The sequence below is a fragment of the Pan troglodytes genome, chromosome 3, assembly GCF_028858775.2.
Source record: "Pan troglodytes isolate AG18354 chromosome 3, NHGRI_mPanTro3-v2.0_pri, whole genome shotgun sequence".
NCBI lineage: Eukaryota > Metazoa > Chordata > Mammalia > Primates > Hominidae > Pan > Pan troglodytes.
Genome location: NC_072401.2, coordinates 135,469,039 through 135,490,308, shown reverse-complemented (window position 1 = coordinate 135,490,308; position 21,270 = coordinate 135,469,039). Strand labels below are relative to the sequence as shown.

The following is a 21,270-nucleotide window of genomic DNA, read 5'->3' as shown; positions in this document are numbered from 1 at the left end:
TATTTTCTGGAAAGAAATTCAAGCTGGCTGCAGAAATTTGCATAAGTAATGAGGAGTCAATTGTTAATCACCAAGACAACAGAGAAAATGTCTCCAGAGCATGCCAGAGAACTTCTCAGCAGACCCTCCATCAGGCCTGGTGGCCTGGGAGGGATAAATGCTTTTGTGGACTACACCCAGGGCTCCCCTGCTCTGTGCAGCCTCGGGACATGGTGCCCTGCATCCCAGCTATTAATACCTCAGCTTCAGCCATGGCTAAAATGGCCCAATGTACAGCTCAAGTTATTGCTTCAGAGGGTGCAAGCTCCATGTGTTGGCAGCCTACGTGTTGTGTTAGGCCTGTGGGCTCACAGAAGTGAAGAATTTAGATTTGGGAACCTCTGCCTAGATTTCAGAGATATATGGAAATGCCTGGATGTGCAGGCAGAAGTCTGTTGCAGGAGCAAAGCCCTCATGGAGAACCTCTGCTAAAGCAGTGTGGAAGGGAAATGTGGGTTGGAGCCCCCACACAGAGTCCCCACTGGGGCACTGCCTAGTGGAGCTGTGAGAAAAGAGCCACCATCCTCCAGCCCCCAGAATTTTAAATCCACTGACAGCTTGCACTGTGCACATGGAAAAGCCTCAGACACAACACCAGCCCGTGAAAGCAACCAGCAGGGGGCCTATACCCTGCAGAGCCACAGAGGCAGAGCTGCCCAAGGCCATGGAGCCTACTTCCATCAGCGTGACCTGGATGTGAGACATGGAGTCAAAGGAGATCATTTTGGAACTTTAAGATTTAATGGGTGACCTATGAGATTTTTGACTTGCATGGGGCCTATAGCCCCTTTATTTTGGCCAAGTTTTCCCATTTGGAACAGGTGTATTTACCCAATGCCTGTACTCCCATGTATCTAGGAAGTAACTAACTTGCTTTTGATTTTACAGCCTCATAGGTGGAAGGAACTTGACTTGTCTTATATGGGACTTCGGACTTGGACTTTTAAGTTAATGTTAAAATGAGTTAAGACTTTGGGGGAATGTTGGAAGTACCAGATTGTGTTTTAAAATGTGAGGACATGAGATTTGGGAGGGGCCAGGGTGGAATGATATGGTTTGGCTGTGTCCCCACCGAAATCTCATCTTGAATTTTAGTTCTCATAATCCTCATGTGTCATGGGAGGGACCCCTTGGGAGGTAATTGAATCATGGGGGCAGTTACCCTCATGCTGTTCTTGTGATAGCGAGTGAGTTCTCATGAAATCTGTTGGTTTATAAGAGCCCATTTCCCCCTTGTGCTCGTCAGCTATCTCTTCTGCTACCATGTGAAAAAGGATGTGTTTGCTTCCCCTTTCACCATGATAGTAAGTCTCCTGAGGCCTCCCCAGCCATGTGGAACTATGAGTTAATTAAGCCTCTTTCCTTTATAAATTACCCAGTCTTGTGTATTTTTTCATACCCAAGTCCAGTGTAAGAATGGACTAATACAAAGGCTAACCAAGATATATGGGTGTCTGCTGAGAAAATCTATGAGAACCATATACATTCTTTAAACCTCTGTTCCTAAACTCTTGCTTTTAGAAATGTCACTTCCCTACTTGCAGGTTGTTATAAAATGTAGAGAAAACACACCTACAATTCTAAAGAAGTAAAACAAAATTAAAATTGACAAGGTATCCCTATGGAGTCACACTTTATGCCCTAAAGGAACTTATAAAATGGCGTGAACACTTAGTCTACTGCTAGTTCTAGGTTTAACAGCTTGCATAGGACTAACTGAAAGGCTCAGAAAGAGGTCTATCATGTGACTCATTGTTGACAGACTCACATCAACTCTGGGGCCAGGAAACATTCATTCATAAATTGAGAGAATCACATCTTTATGGAGAGAACTGGAACTAAAAGGGATAACACTGTGGTATTATGGGACAATGCATTTGATAGGGAGAAAAAGGAAGCTGAAGGCATTTTGTGATTTATGTCATTGGTTGTTTTATACTTATTTCAGGCAAAAAGAAATCACATTTTTTTTTCAGAGAGAAATGACATCCTAATTTTGCAGGCCCTAGAACAATGTTCTATTGAATTATACTTATATTAATTTGTCCATGATGTCATGTATTCTTTTGTCAGTATGCTAAATTCTCACACCCATTTGTCCATTCAACATTCTTATCTATACAACTAAAATCTAAAGTCTAAAGGAACCCCTCTTTCCACTTTTTCTATACTCCGGTCTGGATTGCTGAGGATTACTAAAGACAAACAGGCAACTATAAAGTTATCTTCATTATTCTTAACAGGGATCATTAAATGCTTAGAATTTCTACAAGATTTTTCTAAATTGTTTCACTTCCTGGTTCTCTAAACTGAGTATTTTAAATTATTTACTGTATTAAAATATCTAACCCAATCACCTTGCCCATATTTTTTGTGCATTACTGTGTTTCTTAATTTACAGAGAAAACAACAGTCTCCTTTTTCAAACTACCTCAGCCTCATGCCTAAAGTCACTCCCCACTATTTCATTTAAATTATCTTCAATATTGTTATAACCGTTTGCCTCAAAAGGCATAGGGTGGTGTGAGAGGTACAATGATCACTCATAGAAATCTATTAGTAGAGGAATGAAAACACCAAAGAATTTTAATAACTGTTGTGTTTGGATATTGATCAAAGTTCTCAATCGGTTCTAGGGCCAATTAGCATAACTTGTCAAAACAAGTGTTTCAGTGATTCAAGATGTCTGATAAGATGCAGCTAGAAGGAACATCTACCACCAAGAGACTGGTACATAAGGAAGACTGGCACACTCAGAGTGTATCTTCAGAGGAAGGCACTGAGAGTGGACAGAGGGAGGACACAGATGATGGGCAGAATGAGGAGGAAGCTGGGAACCCTGCATGGCACTACTGCACACAGGGACTTTCCTGACTCCCACTGACTCCTCAGGAAGCCATGAGCTGAACAGGAGTTGAGCAACATGCTCTCACCATGGACCTCCAGAATTCTGGCAGCAGGATACCTTATGACCTCCACAAACACTTCAGCTATCAGGGAGAACTGCTTAGAGAGGTGGCAGGAACAGTACTCCAGCCTGTCTGAAGCCCTCAGGGTTTGGTATGGGAACATCTGCAGTGGAGCATGTCCAGTAATGCCCATTTCCCAAGGCTTGCCGTGCTCCTCTAGGAGACTTTAGCCATATGGAGAATGTCGGACCTGGAGAGAGCAGAGTAGTCTTGCCCATAAGACAAGGCCAGTCTGATCTATGTTCTCTCTTTTCTGCTGGCCTCCCCTGGGGCACAAGTCTGGCCACCTTGTTGCAGTGAAGCTGCAGCTGCCCAACTGGGGTGCTACCCTGGGGCCCTCATGGTAGCTCTTTTGCCAGCAGACTGCACCTGACCATGGGAGAGCTCTAAGTGACCTCCACCAACATGTACCAGTTCACCTGCACCTTTTGCTGGCCCACAGTGACCCACAGCTACACCCCCACTGCTTTGCCAGTGTCTGGGTGGGCAGACCACACCTCCCCTCCTCCAGCAGCATGTGAGTGCATGCACACCCACTGGGACACTGCAGCTGGCATGAGTGTACCCCACCCTCCACCCCACTATGCCACCATTGCTGTTGCACTGACAACCCCATGCCCCGCTGTGCCATCACCACAACTGCCTTAATCTGACACAAGGAGGCCAGCAGCCTTGCACAGGCCAGTTCACCACCCCCGCTGCTGGTATGAAGGCCTGCAGAAATGTGTCAGCCCAGCCTCCACTGCTACCTCACCACAGCCGATGCACATGCATCCCACCACACTGCCGCTGCGGCTGGCACATGTGAACAAGCTTGAATCCTGCTGCCACTGTCTTAAAGAACCACTCTGGCTGGCACCACTCATCAGAGTGCTGTGGTCAGTGGTACAGGAGCACCTAGGCCCCACCAATGCAGCACGTTCCTAAGCTCACAAGGGTCCAGAAAACAAAGCTGGGGACCAACATGAAACCACACAGCACACATTCCTGGAGGGCTGAGCTGAGCCTTGGCCCCCTAAAAATGTCTGGAAATGTAGCATAAATCCATCTTATGCAAAAATAAAACCCCCAAGGGCATCAAAGAAAATAAAAGCCAAAAAAAAAAAACAAAAACCAAAAAACCCTCCAAAGGACAGCAACTTCAAGGACCAAAGGAACATCAGCCCACACAGATGAGAAAAAACTAATGCTAGAACTCTGGCCACTCAAAAACCAGAATGTCTTATTCCCTCCATATAACTGAACTATTTCCCCAGCAATGGCTCATATCCAGGCTGAAATGGCTGAAATGACAGAAATAGAACTCAGAATATGGACAGAAATAAAGATTATTGATATTCAGGAGAAAGTCAAATCCCAACGCAAGGATTTTAAGGAATGTAATAAAATAATACAGGATACAAAAGGTGAAATGGTCATTTTAAGAAAGAACCAAACTGATTTGATAGAGTTGAAAAACTCACTTCAAAAATTTCAGAATACTATCACAAGTATTAACAGCAGAATTGACCAAGATGAGGAAAGAATCTCAGAGCTTAAAGACCAGTTCTTCAAAATAACTGTCAGAAAAAATAAAGAAAAATGATTAAATAAGAACAAATACTCTCCAAAAATATGGGATTATGTAAAGAGACAAAATACGTGTGTCATTGATGTCCCTGAAAGAGAGGGAGACAAAGCAAGCAACTTAAAAAATATTTCAGGATATTGTCCATGAAAATTTCCCCAGCCTTGCTAAAGAGATCAACATTCAAGTTCAAAAAATGCAGAGAACCCCTCTGAGATACTATACAAGATGATCGTACCTAAAGCACATAATCATCATATTCTCCAACACCAAAATGAAAGAAAAAATGTTAAAATAAGCTAGAGAGAAGGGGCATGTTACCTATAGAGGGAAACTTAACAGGGTAACAGCAGACCTTTCAGCAGAAACCCTACAAGCCAGAAGAGATTGGGGACATACATTCTTAAAGAAAAGAAATTCCAACCAAGAATTTAATATACAGCCAAATGAAGCTTCATAAGCGAAGGAGAAATAGGATCCTAGTCCAGATGAGCAAATGCTAAGGGAGCTTGTTACCCTAAGACCTATCATGGCTGGATGCAGTGGCTCACACCTGTAATCCCAGCACTTTGGGAGTCCCAGGTGGTTGGATCACCTGAGGTCAGGAGTTCAAGACCAGCCTGGCCAAAATGGTGAAACCTCATCTCTATTAAAAATACAAAAAGGTAGCCAGGAGTGGTGGTGCATCCCTGTAGTCCCAGCTACTTGGGAGGCTGAGGCAGGAGAATCACTTGAACCCAGGAGGTGGAGGTTGCAGTGAGACGAGACTGCACCACTGCACTCCAGCCTGGGCAACAGAGTGAGACCCTGTCAAAAAAAAAAGATGTATCTTAAAAGAGGTACTGAAGGGAGTGCTAAATATAGAAATATGGAAAGGAAAAACACCTAATAGCCACCACAAAAACACACTGAGGTACATAGATCACTGACACTATAAAGCAGCCTCACAGTCTGCATAATAACCAGCTAACAACATGATGACATGATCAATTTCATACATACCAATATTAACTTTGAATGTAAACAGGCTAAATACACCAATGAAAAGGCACAGAGTGGAAATTTGAATAAAGAAGCAACATCCAATAGCAGACTGTCTTCAAGAGACCTGTTTCCCAGGCAACGACACCAACAGGCTTAAAGTAAAGGGAAGGAGAAAAGTCTCCCAACCAAATGGAGAAAAGAAAAAGTGGGGATTGCTATTTTAATTTCAGACAAAACCTACTTTAATCCAACAAAGATTAAAAGAGACAAAGAAGGATATTACATAATGGTAAAGGTCTAATTCAACAAAAAGACCTAACTATGTTAATATATATGCACCCAGCATATAGGAGCACTGAGATTTGTAAAGCAAGTTCTTAGAGACCTACAAAGAGACTTTAGATTCCCACACAATAATAGTGAGAGACTTCAGCACTCCACTAATGTTATTAGAAAGATCATCAAAACAGAAAACTAACAAACATATTCACGACCTGATCTCAACACTTGACCAAATGGACCTAACAAATATCTAAAGAGCACTCCACCCCAAACCAACAAAATATACATTTTTTATTATCTGCACATGACACTTTCTCTAAAAGCAACCATATAGTCAGCCATAAAATAATTCTTAGCAAATTCAAACAACCCAAACTCATAAAAACTACACTCTCAGACCACAATGCAATAAAAAATTAAAATCAATACTAAGAAAATCACTCAAAACCAAACAATTACATGGAAATTAAACAAATTGCTCTTGAATGACTTTTGGACAAACAATAAAATTAAGGCAGAAATAAAATATTCTTTGAAACTAATGAGAGCTAAGATATAACATACCAGAATCTCTGGGACATTACTAAGGTGGTTAAGAGGGAAATTTGTAGCACTTAATGCACACATCAAAAAGTCAGAAAGACCTCAAATTAACCACCTGACATCACACTTGAAGAAACTAGAGAAACAAGAGCAAAACAACCCCAAAGCTAGCAGAAGACAAGAAATAACCAAAATCAGAGCTGAACCGAAGGAAATTAAGTTGTGGAAAACCATATAAAAATTAATGAGTCCAGGAGTTGGTTTATTGAAAGAATACATAAGACAGGTGGACCATTAGCTAGTCTAATAAAGAAAAAAGAAAGAAGATCCAAATAAACACAATCAAAAATGAATAAAAGGATGTTACCACTGACCCAACAGAAATACAAAAAACCCTGAGACAATTATGAACATCTCTATGTACATAAGCTAGAAAACCTAGAAGAAATGGATAAACTATTGGAAACTTACCACCTCCAACAATTACACAAGGGATACATTGAATTCCTGAACAGACTAACTACAGTTCCAAAATTGAATAAGTAGTAAAAAACCTACCAACCGGCAAAAGTTCAGGACCAAATTCATAGCTACTTTTTACCAGATGCATAAAGAAGGGCTTGTAGCATTCCTACTCAAACTATTCCAAAAAAATTAAGGAGGTGAGATTTCTCTATAATTCATAATATGAGGCCAGCATTGTCCTGATACCAAAACCTGGTAGAAACAACAAAAAGAAGAATTCAAGGCAATATTATTGGTAAAAATAGATGCAAATATCCTCAACAAAATACTAGCAATCCAAATCCAGCAGCACATAAAAAAGCTAATCCACCATGATTAACTGGGCTTTATCTCTGGGATGCAAGTTTGGTTTAACATATGCAAATCAATAAATTTAATTCATTACATAAACAGAGCTAAAACAAAAAGCTAATGATCATCTCAATAGATGCAAAAAAGGCTTTTAGTAAAATTCAAACTCTCTTCATGTTAAAAGCCTTCAAAAAAAAACAGGCAATGAAGGAACATACCTCAAAATAATATGAGCCATCTATGACAAATCAACAGCCAACATCATACTGTATGGGCAAAAGCTGGAAGCATTCCCCTTTAAAACTGGAACAAGGCAATGGTGCTCTTCTCACCACTCCTATTCAACATATAACTGGAAGTCCTAGCCAGAGAAATCAGGAAAGAAAAAGAAATAAAAGGCATCCAAATAGAGAGAGAGGAAGTCAAACTATTCTGCTTCCAGACAGTATGATTCTATACCTGGAACACCGAATAGTCTGCCCAAAAGCTCTTAGGTCTTTATAAACAACTTCAGCAACATTTCAGGATGCAAAATCAATCTAAAAAAATCAGTAGCATTTCTTTATACAAGCAACATCCAAACTGAGAGCTGAATTGAATGAAATGCCTTCCACAATAGCCACAAAAAGAAAAATGTCTAGGAATAGAGCTAACCAGTGAGGTGAAATATGTCTACAATGAGAATTACAAAACACTGATAAAAGAAATCATAGATGGCATGAACAAAACTCTCAAAGCTATTTAGAGATTCAATACTTTCCCATCAATTTACCATGGCATTCTTCACAGAATTAAAAACAACTATTTTGTAATTTATACAAAATGAAAAAAGAGCCCTAATACCAAAGGCAAGCCTAGCAAAAAGAACAAAACTGAAGGCATCACACTACCCAACTTCAAACTATACTGCAAGTTGAACAAAATAGCATGGTTCTGGCACAAAAACAGACACATAGACCAATGGAACAGAGTAGACATCCCGGAAGTAATGCTGCACACCTATAACCATCTGATATTCAACAAGATAGACAAAAACATTGAAAAGGACTCCCTGTTCAATAATTGGTGCTGGGATAACTGGCTTGCCAGGTGCAAAAGATTAAAACCGGATCCCTTCCTTACACCATATACAAAAATCTGCCAAAGATGGACTAAAGACTTAAATGTAAAACCTGAAAATATAAAAACCCTGGAAGATATCCTAGGAAATACTATTCTGGTCATAGAATGTGACAAAGATTTCATGATAAAAATGACAAAAACAACTGCGAAAAAAATAAAAAAGTCATAAATGGGAATCATTAAACTAAAGAGCTTCTGCACAGCAAAAGGAACTCTAAACAGAGCAAACAGACTACCTCCAGAATGGAAGAAAGTATTTGCAGACAATGTAAATATTAATTTGTTTAATTTACTTATTGATTTTGGATACTAGACAAAGGTCTACAGGTAACTTAAACAAATTTATAAGCAGAAACAACCAACCTCATGAAAAAGCAGGCAAAGGACTTGAACAGAAACTTTTCAAAAGAAGACATACGTACAGCCAACAAGCATATAAAAAATGCTCAACATCACTAATCATTAGATAAATACAAATCAAAATCACAATGAGATATCATCTCACACCCATCAAAATGGTTATTACTAAAAATTCACAAATTAATAGATGTTGGGGAGGTTGTAGAGAAAAGGGAAAGCTTATACATTGCTGGTGGGAATGTAAATAAGTTCAGTTATTGTGGAAAGCAATGTGGCAATTTCTCAAAGAACTTAAAACAGAATTACCATTTGATCCAGCAATCCCACATTGGGTCTATACCCAAAGGAATATAAATTGTTCTATCACAAAGACACATGAACACTCATGTTCATCACTGCACTATTCACAATAGCAAAAACGTGGATTCAATCTAAATGCCCATCAACAGTAGATTGAATAAAGAAATTGTGGTGCATATAGACCATGGGATACTACACAGCCATAAAAAAACAAAATCATATCGTTTTCCAGCAACATGGATGCAACTGGAGGCCAGTATCCTAAGAGAACTAACAAGAACAGTTAATCAAATACCTCATGTTCACTCTTATAAATGGGAGCTAAACATTGAGTACATACGGACACAAAGAAGGAAGCAACAGACACTGGGCCTACTAGAGGGTGGAGGTTATGAGAAGTGTGAGAAATGAAAAACTACCTATTGCATTTTATGCTTCTTACCTGGGTGACAAAATAATCTGTACACCAAACTCCTGTGACATGCACTTTACCTATATAACAAACCTCTACGTGTATGCTGAACCTAAATAAAAGTTAGAATAATAAACAAAACCAAAAAAGAGCAAGTGTTTCTATATGGTCATGAATGATATCTCATTCCGAGAGAGGTGAGAGAGGCAGACTTTATAAAGAGATCACATTTAAATTATTTGTATTATTCTCCCAAAAGCACATCTAACCCATTACACCGGTTACTCTACTATTTATCAATTAATATCAACCAAGTGGTCCCCATCTAAGTTTCTTGCTTTGCCTCTTTATTATAATATGCGAATATGTCTAATTACATTTTAAAAATCAAGATTTTAATAATAAGGTGTCCTGAGACTCTTTGTAAACCCAAATCTCAAATTTCATAAATCCTACTTGGGAATTTGATTAACTTAATTTCTTTTTGGCATTCATCTGGTTTCCCCTTAAGTTTTTAACTGGAAACAAGGGCAACTTCTAATTTGGACAAGCCAATACTCATCGGATTTAGATATTTTCCCTCCCCAAATTTGTATTACACATTATAAATATTTATAAAATACCTAATTATCGTGGAGAATAAGTTCTGCATGTTCATTATTTTCTTTATGCATGTGTTTGGTTTTAGAATAAGATAAAAAGCTAGAAAATTGGTGATTCAAATCAATAATTGCCACCATAAATGTTTTAGGAATAATTTTCAGGAGTGTCCTTGGATATATGATTATAATATCTGATTAATTTTCTCAGCATTGAGACCATATTACAAGTTTGTTCATAAGCAAAGTGAAGTATAAGGAAAAGATTGTCAGAGAAACTTTTATTTCATATCTAACAGAAGAACAATAAATAACTTATTTATTAGTAGGAAAGATAAGCACCCATTTACTTTTTTTATTGGTCCAGTTATAGTATTTATATTTACTGCCTAGAATGACAAGATTTCATATTCATTTTATATATTAAACAAAATTATGATTTAATACAAGTATTTAAAATTAGCATACAGTTTCCTTTTTAAAAATAGTATGAAGAACACTTTTACTATAATTTGTAACTTTGACATTGTTGAGATCTCCTCTGTGACACAGTATACAGTCAATATTGGCAAGTGTTTATATTATTGTGGGCATATATTTCAAATCTTGTTACTTTAATTGTCTTTATACTATTTTTTATCAAATACATATTAATTTAGGTTACCCATGTATTTACCTTTCCCATTGCCCCTCAGCATACGGTGCCCTGGCTTGCCCTATCTTGCTGTGCCTTTTATGTTGACAGCACTGTATTATGAAATTGTAAAGATAACTGAGAGTTCAAGAGGATATGAGATTCAAGAGAAAGCTATTAATAATGAATATTTTCCTTGCCAGGCTCTGGAATCTAAATTTTGTCCCCTCAAACCAACACGTCTATTAGAAGCTCAACTTAGCTTCTTGGCATTTCCCACACAGCTTTTCCTTCAATATGGGAACAGATAAATGCCTCTAGTTGAACAGTCACCCTAAAAGGTAAGCTCACCTTTTGAGACTTTTCTTCTTTCCTGGACCTTGGTCTGACAATTCTTCACAGCCTCAGTTGCTCGCTAAAGCCTTCAAACAATCTTCAAGAAAATACATTAAAATATTTCGTCTGGCTTGTCTAGTTGTTCAATGAGAGAAGACTGGTTGGAACCACATACTCCACTACAGCCAGAAGTAGAAACCTGCCAAATAATTTTTAAACATGAAGCATTAACATTGTGGTGAAATGCATTTCCCCTCCCTTTTTCTCCAAATAGGTTACATATAGTTCATGAATAAATATTAGTTTTGGTAGAATGATCCAGGCTTTTCCATGAATTTTTATTCCTACCTTTTGTTTTTATTAATGAAAGTTTTAAGAACTAGTTTTCACATGTAAAGATAGGTAGTACTGGTCAAATTTTTTGTACAGTGATATCACTGAATTATTTTTATAACAGCTTTATAGTCAAAATAGCATAGTAAAATATCATAAAATTGATTTCATCATCTACCATTTGTAAGCCTAAGTTTTAATTAATTTTGTGGAAATCTATAAATTGGAGTCTCTTGAATTGTAATGGGATATGTTTCTCTGTCGCTTTCTTACTAGTAACATCAATTTGTTTAATCACCTTTTTATTTGATGCCTTGAAGATTTTTTTTTTTACATGCTAGCACAATGCTCCATATTAACACTTTGAGATGAATAAGGGACTTGCCTTTCTTTTGTAAAGGCAAAAGAAGGATTCTGCAGGGGAGATGGGAAAGTAAAACTAATTTTGCCACCTTTTGGCAGGTCAATTTAGAAAAGAGTAAATGCAATAACAGGATCAGGAAATGAATACCTGCAAAAAATATACTGACCTGCGAGTCTCATGAAAAATCATCATATACTCCCTTGAGTAATGACTACCTGAATTTGGAGAAAGCTGATATACCTCCAAACCTCAGAAATTCTCAGCTCCAATACAGGTTAGTAATTTTTTGCCTCAATATATAAAATAAGTAGTGCTGGGTAGGCTTAAAACCCTTTGACACAGGCAGAGTTCCTATGTTTTTTTTTTCTTTTTCATACATTTCCTATCTTAACCACCCAACTAATAAAGATAATCATATGATATTCCATCAGATTTAAGATTAGTATCATATTGTTTTCTGGCTTGCATTTACAAATTGTATGTTTATTGTATTTTCCTTGATGCATAACTGTCATCCTATGAGGGTTAGTATTCAATATAATTAAAAATTGCTTAAAAATCTTTAATAATATTTTCTGTCATTTTCTTGATACCTTTTTCCTTCTTTCTTTCTTTCCTTCTTTCTTATTTTTCTTTTCTTTTTTTCTCTTATGTGTCTTAAAGCTTCTGTAATTAACAATAACTATTAAGACATGAGCATTTATGCTTCACTTCTTGTTTTAGATCCTATTAAATAAATTCAATTTTTGTCTTTTTCTTGAATCCCCTCCTCTTTTGAAGTATACAGAGGGGATTAATGTTTAATATCTCCAATCTCTCTCTCTCTCTCTCTGTGTATGTTTGTGTTTGTGTGTATGTGTATTATATTAAAGACTGGTGTCATTCCACTTCTTGATTGTTCTTACAGGACATTTCCCCTCTTTCTTCTTCTCAGACTTTCCTTCTTTACATCTCTGTCTTTTAAGATTTAAAACTTTCTTCTCTTCTGCAAGCTTTTAGGATCTTCTCTTTATTCCAGGATTTTAATTTCAGAGTGGTGTATGATATATCTTGGAGTGACCCTGTTGGCATTCATTGATCTTTAATTCGGTGGGTCATTTCATATAAGAGTGTATCTTTGAGCCCTGGGAAATTTTTTGAATTATTTATTTGATTATGTATTTTTTCTGTTTTTACGGTTTTTTTAAACACTCATGCTGTAATTGGAATTCTTTTAATTTTTAATTTTTGTGGGTACCTAGCAGGGGTATATATTGATGTGTTACATGAGCTATTTTGATATGGGCATAAAATGCATAATAATCACATCAGGGTAAATGAGGTATTCATCACCTCAAGTATCTATCCTTTGTGTTACAGACAATCCAATTATACTCTTTTAGTTATTTTTAAATGCACAATTGAATTTTTTTTTACTATAGTCACCCTCTTTTGCTGGAAAATACTAGGTCTTATTCATTCTTTCAAGGTATTTTTTGTACCCATTAACCATCTGACATCCTCCCTCACTCCCATACTATCCTTCCCAGCCTCTGGTAACCATCCTTCTCACTCTCTGTCTTCATGAGTTCAATTGTTTTAATATTTAGCTCTCACAAATAAGTGAAAACATGCAGTTTGTCTTTCTATGCTTGGCTTATTTCCGTTAACATAATGACCTCCAGTTCCATCCATGTTGTTGCAAATGACAGGATCTCATTCTTCTTACGTCTGAACAATACTCCCTGTGTATATGTACCACATACCTAGATATTGCTGATGGTTATTTAGGGTGCACAGCTCTTTAGTCACCAGGTGATGGGTCCTGCCAGGACTGAGTCCTTCCCTTCAAGACAGCAAGTTCCCTTCTGGTGCAGGGTATGCCTAGAAATGTTATCTTGGATCTAGGACATGGAATGGGTGACCTCACAACTCTGACTGGTGTCCTATCTTACTGTGACTGAGCTGGTATTCAAGATTCAAGACAAAGGTCCTCTTTACTCTTCCTTTTCCTCTCCTCAAACAGAAGGATGGGTTCTGATCTGGAGCTGTAAGCTGTGCTGCCTAGGTTTCAGGGAGTGTTGGCACAAGTGCTCCCTTAGTTGCCCTGGCTGGTGTCTCATTAGGTCATGTGTCCCCAAGTCCACTGACTATAAGCCCAGCTCAGCACTAGGACTTGCCTACAAGTTTCAGTCCTTATTGCCTAGACAGCCTTTCTAGTTTATGTAGTACCCCAGAGCACTTTAGCCAATGGTGGCAAGGCTTACCAGAACTCAAATTCTGACTGCTGGAAAGAGCCATTCCCCTCTGGTGAGAGCTGGTCTAAATGCTATCTCCATGGGTGGGATTCAGCTGAGTTCAGTGATGTTTTGCTTTCCATTGAGACAGGGGAGCATGAGTTTAATGCAATGTCTCGCAATCACTGTGCTCTCCCTCCTCCAAGCATACAGATTCTCTCTCTGCACCAGGCTACTGGAGTATGTGGGAGGGAGTGGCATCAGCGATGCAAGACTGTTTTCCCTGTGCTTTTCAGTGCTTCTTTCAGAGATACGAAGTTAAAACCAGGTACTGTGAATGCTCACTTAATTTTTGGTTCTTATGAAAGTGCTTTTTCTGTATAGTTGTTAAATTTGGTATTCCTGTGGGGGAGATGATTCGTTGGAGGCTTCTATTTGGCCATCTTGCTTCGCCTCTTTTCTTTTTTTGAAGCTTTTATTTTCCTATCTTTTCTCTCCTGTTTTTCATCAACATTTCAGGGGACTTCCTGAATATTGCCATCTAACTGTTCTATTGAACTTTGTTAAAATTTTTCTATAATATTATTTCTATAGTTCTATTTCTGATTATTATTAATTTTATATCTTGTTCATATTTCATCAGTGCCATATGTTCTATTATCTCTCTGAGGATAATAATTTGTATATAGGTGAACATAAACTTATGTAAGTATTTTCTTTCTGAGAATATAAAATAATTAAATGTATTTGCAAATAATGTGTGTGTGTGTATGTGTACGTGTGTGTATATATACATATATACACACTATGTATACACACACTATATATATATATGTATAGTTTGTTTCCTAAATTGTTTCTGCTTTTCTCTAATTAATTTTTCTTTTTTTTTCTTTCATCCTTGTCTTGTATGATAAGACTTTACTCAACTTTCCGATGAACCTTTAAGTATAATTTGGAGATGTATGTACATGGATGAGGATAGATGAAAAGAGGTTTCATTGTAGGCAATCTGGTGGGAATCAGATAATTTTTGGAGTAGGTCATGAAATATCATTTTTCTAGATTGAGGAGTACTAGTTACCTGGATTTGGGGTGACAAAATAGGAAATCTGGAATTTCTACTGTTCTGATACAGACTTTTAAATAACTATTCTGCTTTTCAGCCTTACCATTTACCCCCTTCTCTTGAGATATTTGTTCACTCAATAAATCAAACTTTCTAGAGTGTCATATTGCAGTTCAATTTGATTTTTCGAGGTGTGGCTTTTCTTTTAACACTTAGATTTCAGTGTTCACTGCTCGTCTAAATCAGTTAACACTCTAAACTAATTTACTCTTCTATAATTTCACTGACATCTCCCATCTGTTGTCATGCTCTCTGCTATTCTCTTTGTCTTCATTGGTTTATAAAATTATATGTCTTTACTGGTGCTGAACTGGAATTTTGTGAAGCAGAAATCATAAAGATATTTCTCAATATATTTATCTGAAGAATTAAAGTTGAAATCAAGGCCAGTGGTATTTTCTGATATTGATATGAGAGGAGTAAATTTTTCAGTTTTTAAAATCAAAGAAGTAAACATCTAGAGGAATGAATCTACCTTGCCTTCACACTCAGGATATCATATTACAAAACTGCTTAAATGATGTGCTGTAATAGAATGAGACTGAGAAATAGGATATACTCTTATTTCCATCTTGTTGCAATAACTCATGTGTGTGTGTGTGCATTGTGTCTGGTTCCTCTTTCTAACATCTTTAAAGCCTAAGGCACCTTTTTTTAATATACTGAAAAATGACAAATATTGTTCTTTGAAGCACAGACCCTAGTTTATCATAAGTGCTTATCAGTTTTTTAGTATATATTTTCAAAACTATGTTTAAAGAATAATATAAGACCGAAAGAATGGGTTTGCCTATTTTTAGATAAATTTTGGAAAAAAAACAAATCTATTTTTCTTACTCTTCTTCTCAATTTATTTAATTATGTTTTATCTTCAAAATTCTATATTTCTTTTTTCCTTTTTTCCAAATACTTTTTAAGTAGTCTCAATCATTTCACAATTGGCTAATTAGTGATATGCACATAGTTTTCAAATTGACATTTCCAGCCCTGTTTTATTCTTGAGCAGCATAACTACAGTTTCCTTTCTTATCAGACACTTAGATCCTAATATTTTTCATCACCTCAACTCATATTTAAAAATGCTGTTTTTGTCACAAGTTGATTGTGATTATAAAGAATGAAATACTGTTTTTTCTTTCTCATAAGAATTATTTTAATTTACTTCTCCAAAAAGAAAATATAGCTACTTTGCTTCCAGAAAGACGAAGTAGATATCTATGTATAACTAGAATCCCTGAAAATTATATACAAAACAAGCACTAGAAGACTGAAAGGTAGAAAGAAAACAGATGGCCTAGACACATAGGGTACAAGAAATGACATGGTGTTGAATTCCGTAGGTTTTCTTTTTGCCTCATATATTGCCAGCTTGGAGCTAAAGAAGCCAGCAATTCCAAAACATGAATAGATACGCACCACCAAAAACAGACTTCCACTGTTGACAAGTTACAACAGCTCACCTTAATGCTCCCTTCAGGGTGGTGTCAGAAAAGGCTGAGTCAGGAGGCAGAACTTTCATCTTCAATGAGCAGTAATAGGGTCACACCTGTTGTGCCAATGGAGATCATGTGGAAATCCTGGGCTTCCATCCTCAACTGGCCATGACAAATCATTCCTCCCTCTCACCAATGGGATGATGTCAGAGTGCTAGATGAGGCCTAGTGAACAGTCAGACTTTCATCACAGCAAAATGGTAACGAGGCCATCACCACTCCCTCATTATATCAATGGAAACCATGTATGAAGCGGTAACTCCCCACATTGTTTCCACTCCCACCACTCGTAGACTCCCAGTCACAGAACTGTTAGTGGAGGCTTAGTAGGGAGCCACAACTCCCACCTCTACACAGCAGTGACAGAGAACCCACTTCTTAAGGTGTCAAATGTGACAAATGGGAAAAGTGAACTTCTATAGCCCATGGCTGTGAAGAAGTGGCACTACCCACGACACTGCTTAGGCATATCAGCAAAAACATAATATTTAGGTAAGATAGTGTCTTATTATATAATATGCAAAATATGTATATTTTAAGAAAAAATATTTGTTATACCAAGAACCAGGGAAATCTCAAACTAAATTCAAATAGATAATTAATAAATGTCAACACTAATATGAGAGACATAGTAATTATCTGTCAAAGCTTTCTAAACAGTCATCACGAAAGTGTTTCAATGAGCAATGAGGAACCATTTGAAACAAACACATAAAAATATAGTTTCAGCAAAGAAATAGAAATTATTAACAATGAAATGAAGATGGGAAGAAGAAACAAATGGAAAATTTAGAAATAAAAAATACAATAACTGAAATAAGAAACTCAATGGGCAGGATCAACAGAAAAGACAGAGAAAAAAATAATATGTTAGAAGGTAGAATAGTAAAAATTACCAATTTGAATATCAGAGACAAAGCAGACTATAAACAAAAAGGCTCAGAGGCTTCTCTGACTATAACAGAAGATATAACATTAGTGTCACTGGAGTCACAGAGGGAGAGGAGAAAGATGTCAGCATGAGAAATCACATGGCCATATCATTCAATGTACACACACAAAATAACACTTGATAACCACTTCATATTTATTCATAACAAAAACTCCCAGAAAAATAGGAATGGAGATAACTAACTCATCTTGATAAAGTATACAAAAAACCTCTAGGTAATGTTATACTTAATGATGAAAGACTTGGTGTTTTTCTCCTACAATTGAGAACAAGACAAGAATATCTATGGCGCTCAGGTTTATTCAGCGTAAAACTGGAAGTTTTTGCCAGTGCAATAATGGAAGAAAGAAATAATAAAGATACACAGCCAGAAAAGGAAGAAACAAAACTGTCCTTATTATAAATGATGTAATTTTCCCAATAGGAAACATCAAGAAATCTACCAAAAAACATCTAGAACTTACAAGTATGTTAAGCAAGTTTGGAGGGTATTAAATACATAGTAAAAAATCAATTGTATTTCTAAGTACTAGTAGTAAATATGTGGATACTAAAATTAAAAAATACAATAAGATTTTCAATCATTAGATATTAATAATTTGTTAACATTAAAGTTTAAATAATATTATGCATTAATTCATACCTAAATTAAATATTTAGGTATAATTCTAACCAGAAATATATAGAACTTATATGCTTAAAAATAGAACCCACTGCTAATAGAAATGAAAAATGTAAATAGATGCAAAGAAATACTATGCTCATGGACTGTAAGACTCAACATGGCAAAATTGTCAACTGTCTTCAAATTGATACATAGATTTAATGCTTTTCCCATCAAAATCACAGTAATATTTATGTAGATATAAACTATTTTAATATTTATGTAGAAAGGCAAAATATCTAAAATTACTAAAACAATTTTGAAAAAGAGTATAAAATAGGGGGAAACACTCTAACCAATTTCAAGATCATGATATAGAGTACTCAAAACTGTGCGTTATCGATATTTCAATTAATATGGAGAGGATAAACACTCAGATCAATATCAGATCAATAAAACAGTATAGCGCATCCAGAAAAGGCCGACATAAATATGCCCAACTGATTTTTTTTTACAAAGGTGCAAAAGCACTTCAATGAAGGAAAGATAGCCTTTCAACAAATGGTGCTATAGCAATTTGGACATCAATAGTTAAAAAATAAAAATCTATGTCTCATACATTATATAAAATATTAGCTCAAAATACATCACAGACTTATGTATGAAATCCAGAACTTTGACACTTTAAAACAACATACAAAAGTCTTCATAATCTAGGGCTAGGCAGAGTACTTAGTCTTGACACTGAAAGCATGGTCCATACAAAAAATTTGATGAATTAGACTTCAACAAAATTAAACATTTTCTTTTTCTGCAAAACACTCTATTAAGATAAAAAGACAAGATACAAAATTGAGAGAGAATATTTATAAACAATGTTTATGACAAAGCACTAGGATCTGGTATATGTAAAAAACTCTTGAAACTCAACATTTAAAAAAATTATCAATCCAATTAGAAAATTGCCAAAAAAAAAAAAACCACGGGGAACATTTCAGTGAAGAGATACACAGATGGCATATGTATTAGTCTTCTAGTACTGTCATAATAAAATACCACAGACTAGGTGGCTTAAACGATAGAAAAAAATTTTTTCATTGCTCTGGAGGCTAGATGTCCAAGATTTAGGTGCCCTTAAGAGTTGTTTGCTAGAGAGGCCTTTCTTTCTGGCTTGTGGATGACCATCTTCTCATTGTGTCCCTACACGACCTTTTCTCTGTGCAGTTCAGGGACAGAGAGAGCTCTCTCATATGTCTTCCTCTTCTTATGAGGACACCAGTCCTACCAGACCAAGGCCTCACCCTTAAGACCTCACTTAACCTTTATTTCCACTATATAGGCCCTCCTATATAGTGCACTTTATTCTTGTTTTGTTGTGTATTAATATGAAAACCATGACAAATAAAGTCATATTTATCTCCAAATAAAGTCATATTGAGGGTTAGAGCTTCAATATATGATTTTTATGGGGAAGACCATTCAATCCATAGCAGCATATAAATCCATAAAAGATGTTTCAAGTCATTAGTAACCAGGAAAATGCAAATTAAAGCTACAATGAGATATCATTACTAACACCAAACCCTAGCATGTATTCAGAAAAACTAGATCATTAAAACATCACTGCCAACAATGTAAAATGGTCTAGCCACTATAAAAGATGATCTGGTGTTTTCTTAAAATATTAACAGTAAAATTATCATACAATCCAGCAATTGAATTCTTGGACATTTTCCCCAAAGAAATGAAATTGTATGTTCACACAAAAACCTGTACATGAATGTTTATCATACCTTTATTTGTACAGTCTAGATACCCTATATGAGTTGGAAGGTTAAACAAAGTGAATATAGATACCAGGGAATATTACTGAGCAATAAAAAGGAAATAAACTACCAAAGCATAAATAGCTCAAATGGATATCAAAGGCATTATACTTGGTGAAAAAAATGCAATCTCAAGTGATCACATACTTTATGTGACATGTTAGTTACAGTTATATAACATTTTTGAAGTTGACAAAATTTAGAGAAATGAAGAAGACATTAGTGCTTGTCAGGAACTAATGAGGTGATAGGGGCCAAAGGAAAAGTAGATATGGCTATAAAACAGTAATGGGGGATCCTTCCATTGATGGAACTCTTCTGTCAATATCCTTGTTGTGGTATTATACTATAGTTATTAAGATGTTACCATTGATGGAAATTATGTAAAGGATACAAGGGATCTCTATTATACCGAAATTTTCATCTGAATTTATACTTAAAATAAAAAAAAATTTATTTAAAACTCCAGAATTGCAATCAAAACTACTAGCGTAACTATATATATATATATATATATATATATATACACACAACTAAAGTAGTCTCTTTAAAAAAAATCAAAATATATTAGAAACACAGGCAATATAGTTAAAAAAAGAAATTCATAGACTTGAAGATGACTAAATTAAGCTTGTTAATTTATATGGAGAAAGAGCTCTCTTATTCTCATTAAAGTTTATTATTTGTCTAGTATTAAGTCTCATTAATTTATACTCACTTCTTTGTCACTGTAGAAATGTACTGCAGATGACCAGAAGGAATTAGTGTATTTTTTTTCATAAAATTTATGTTTTCATTTACAATTGGGATTTTGTGTTTAAGGTTCTTTGTGTGGATATCATCATTCCACTAAAATGGCAAGGTAGGTGAGGAAGAAGCATCAGGACCTGTTATATAGATGCTTAGACTCAGAATTACTTTTCGTCATGGTTTTTGTATTAATACACGACAAAACAAGAATAAGCACAATATTCTGAATTTTGAGTCCTTTATTCCAGTGGTTAATACTGAATATTATTTTAAAAAATATCTATTCTCTTTTATTTAAAGTTTTACCAATGTCCTCATAAGACCTGTGCTCTGATGTATACACAAATTACAACTTGAAACAATGCTCATATCCTTAGGAAAAGGGTGGTGGCATGTGGGATGCAATTTAAGTAGATTTGGGGACAAATGTTGGAAACTGGTTGGATTTATTGTTTGTTTTTGGTGTTTTTAATCCAAGATTTTCCTAAATATTTAGGTGGTAGACTGAATTTTCTAGATAATTAGCTCTATTCTCTACAGGGTTATTACAATGGGCTTGGCCTTTAGTTTGTTGATTTTACCTGCCTTGCTTTGCATGCATGTGAAGAAGTCATTGCATCCACTTAAGCATTTATGGCCA

General features: G+C 36.0%; 1 protein-coding gene across 1 annotated transcript in view; it reads left to right on the top strand.

Moving 5' to 3' along the window:
* Positions 1-11,984, top strand: part of PABPC4L (poly(A) binding protein cytoplasmic 4 like) — a 152,610-nt gene extending 140,626 nt beyond the window's left edge. Inside the window, exons 4-5 of the transcript XR_008547622.2 lie at positions 10,831-10,968; positions 11,759-11,984. The gene's annotated coding sequence lies outside the window, so the exon portion shown is untranslated. The remainder of the gene's footprint in view (positions 1-10,830; positions 10,969-11,758) is intronic.
* The last annotated feature ends 9,286 nt before the right edge of the window (positions 11,985-21,270 follow it).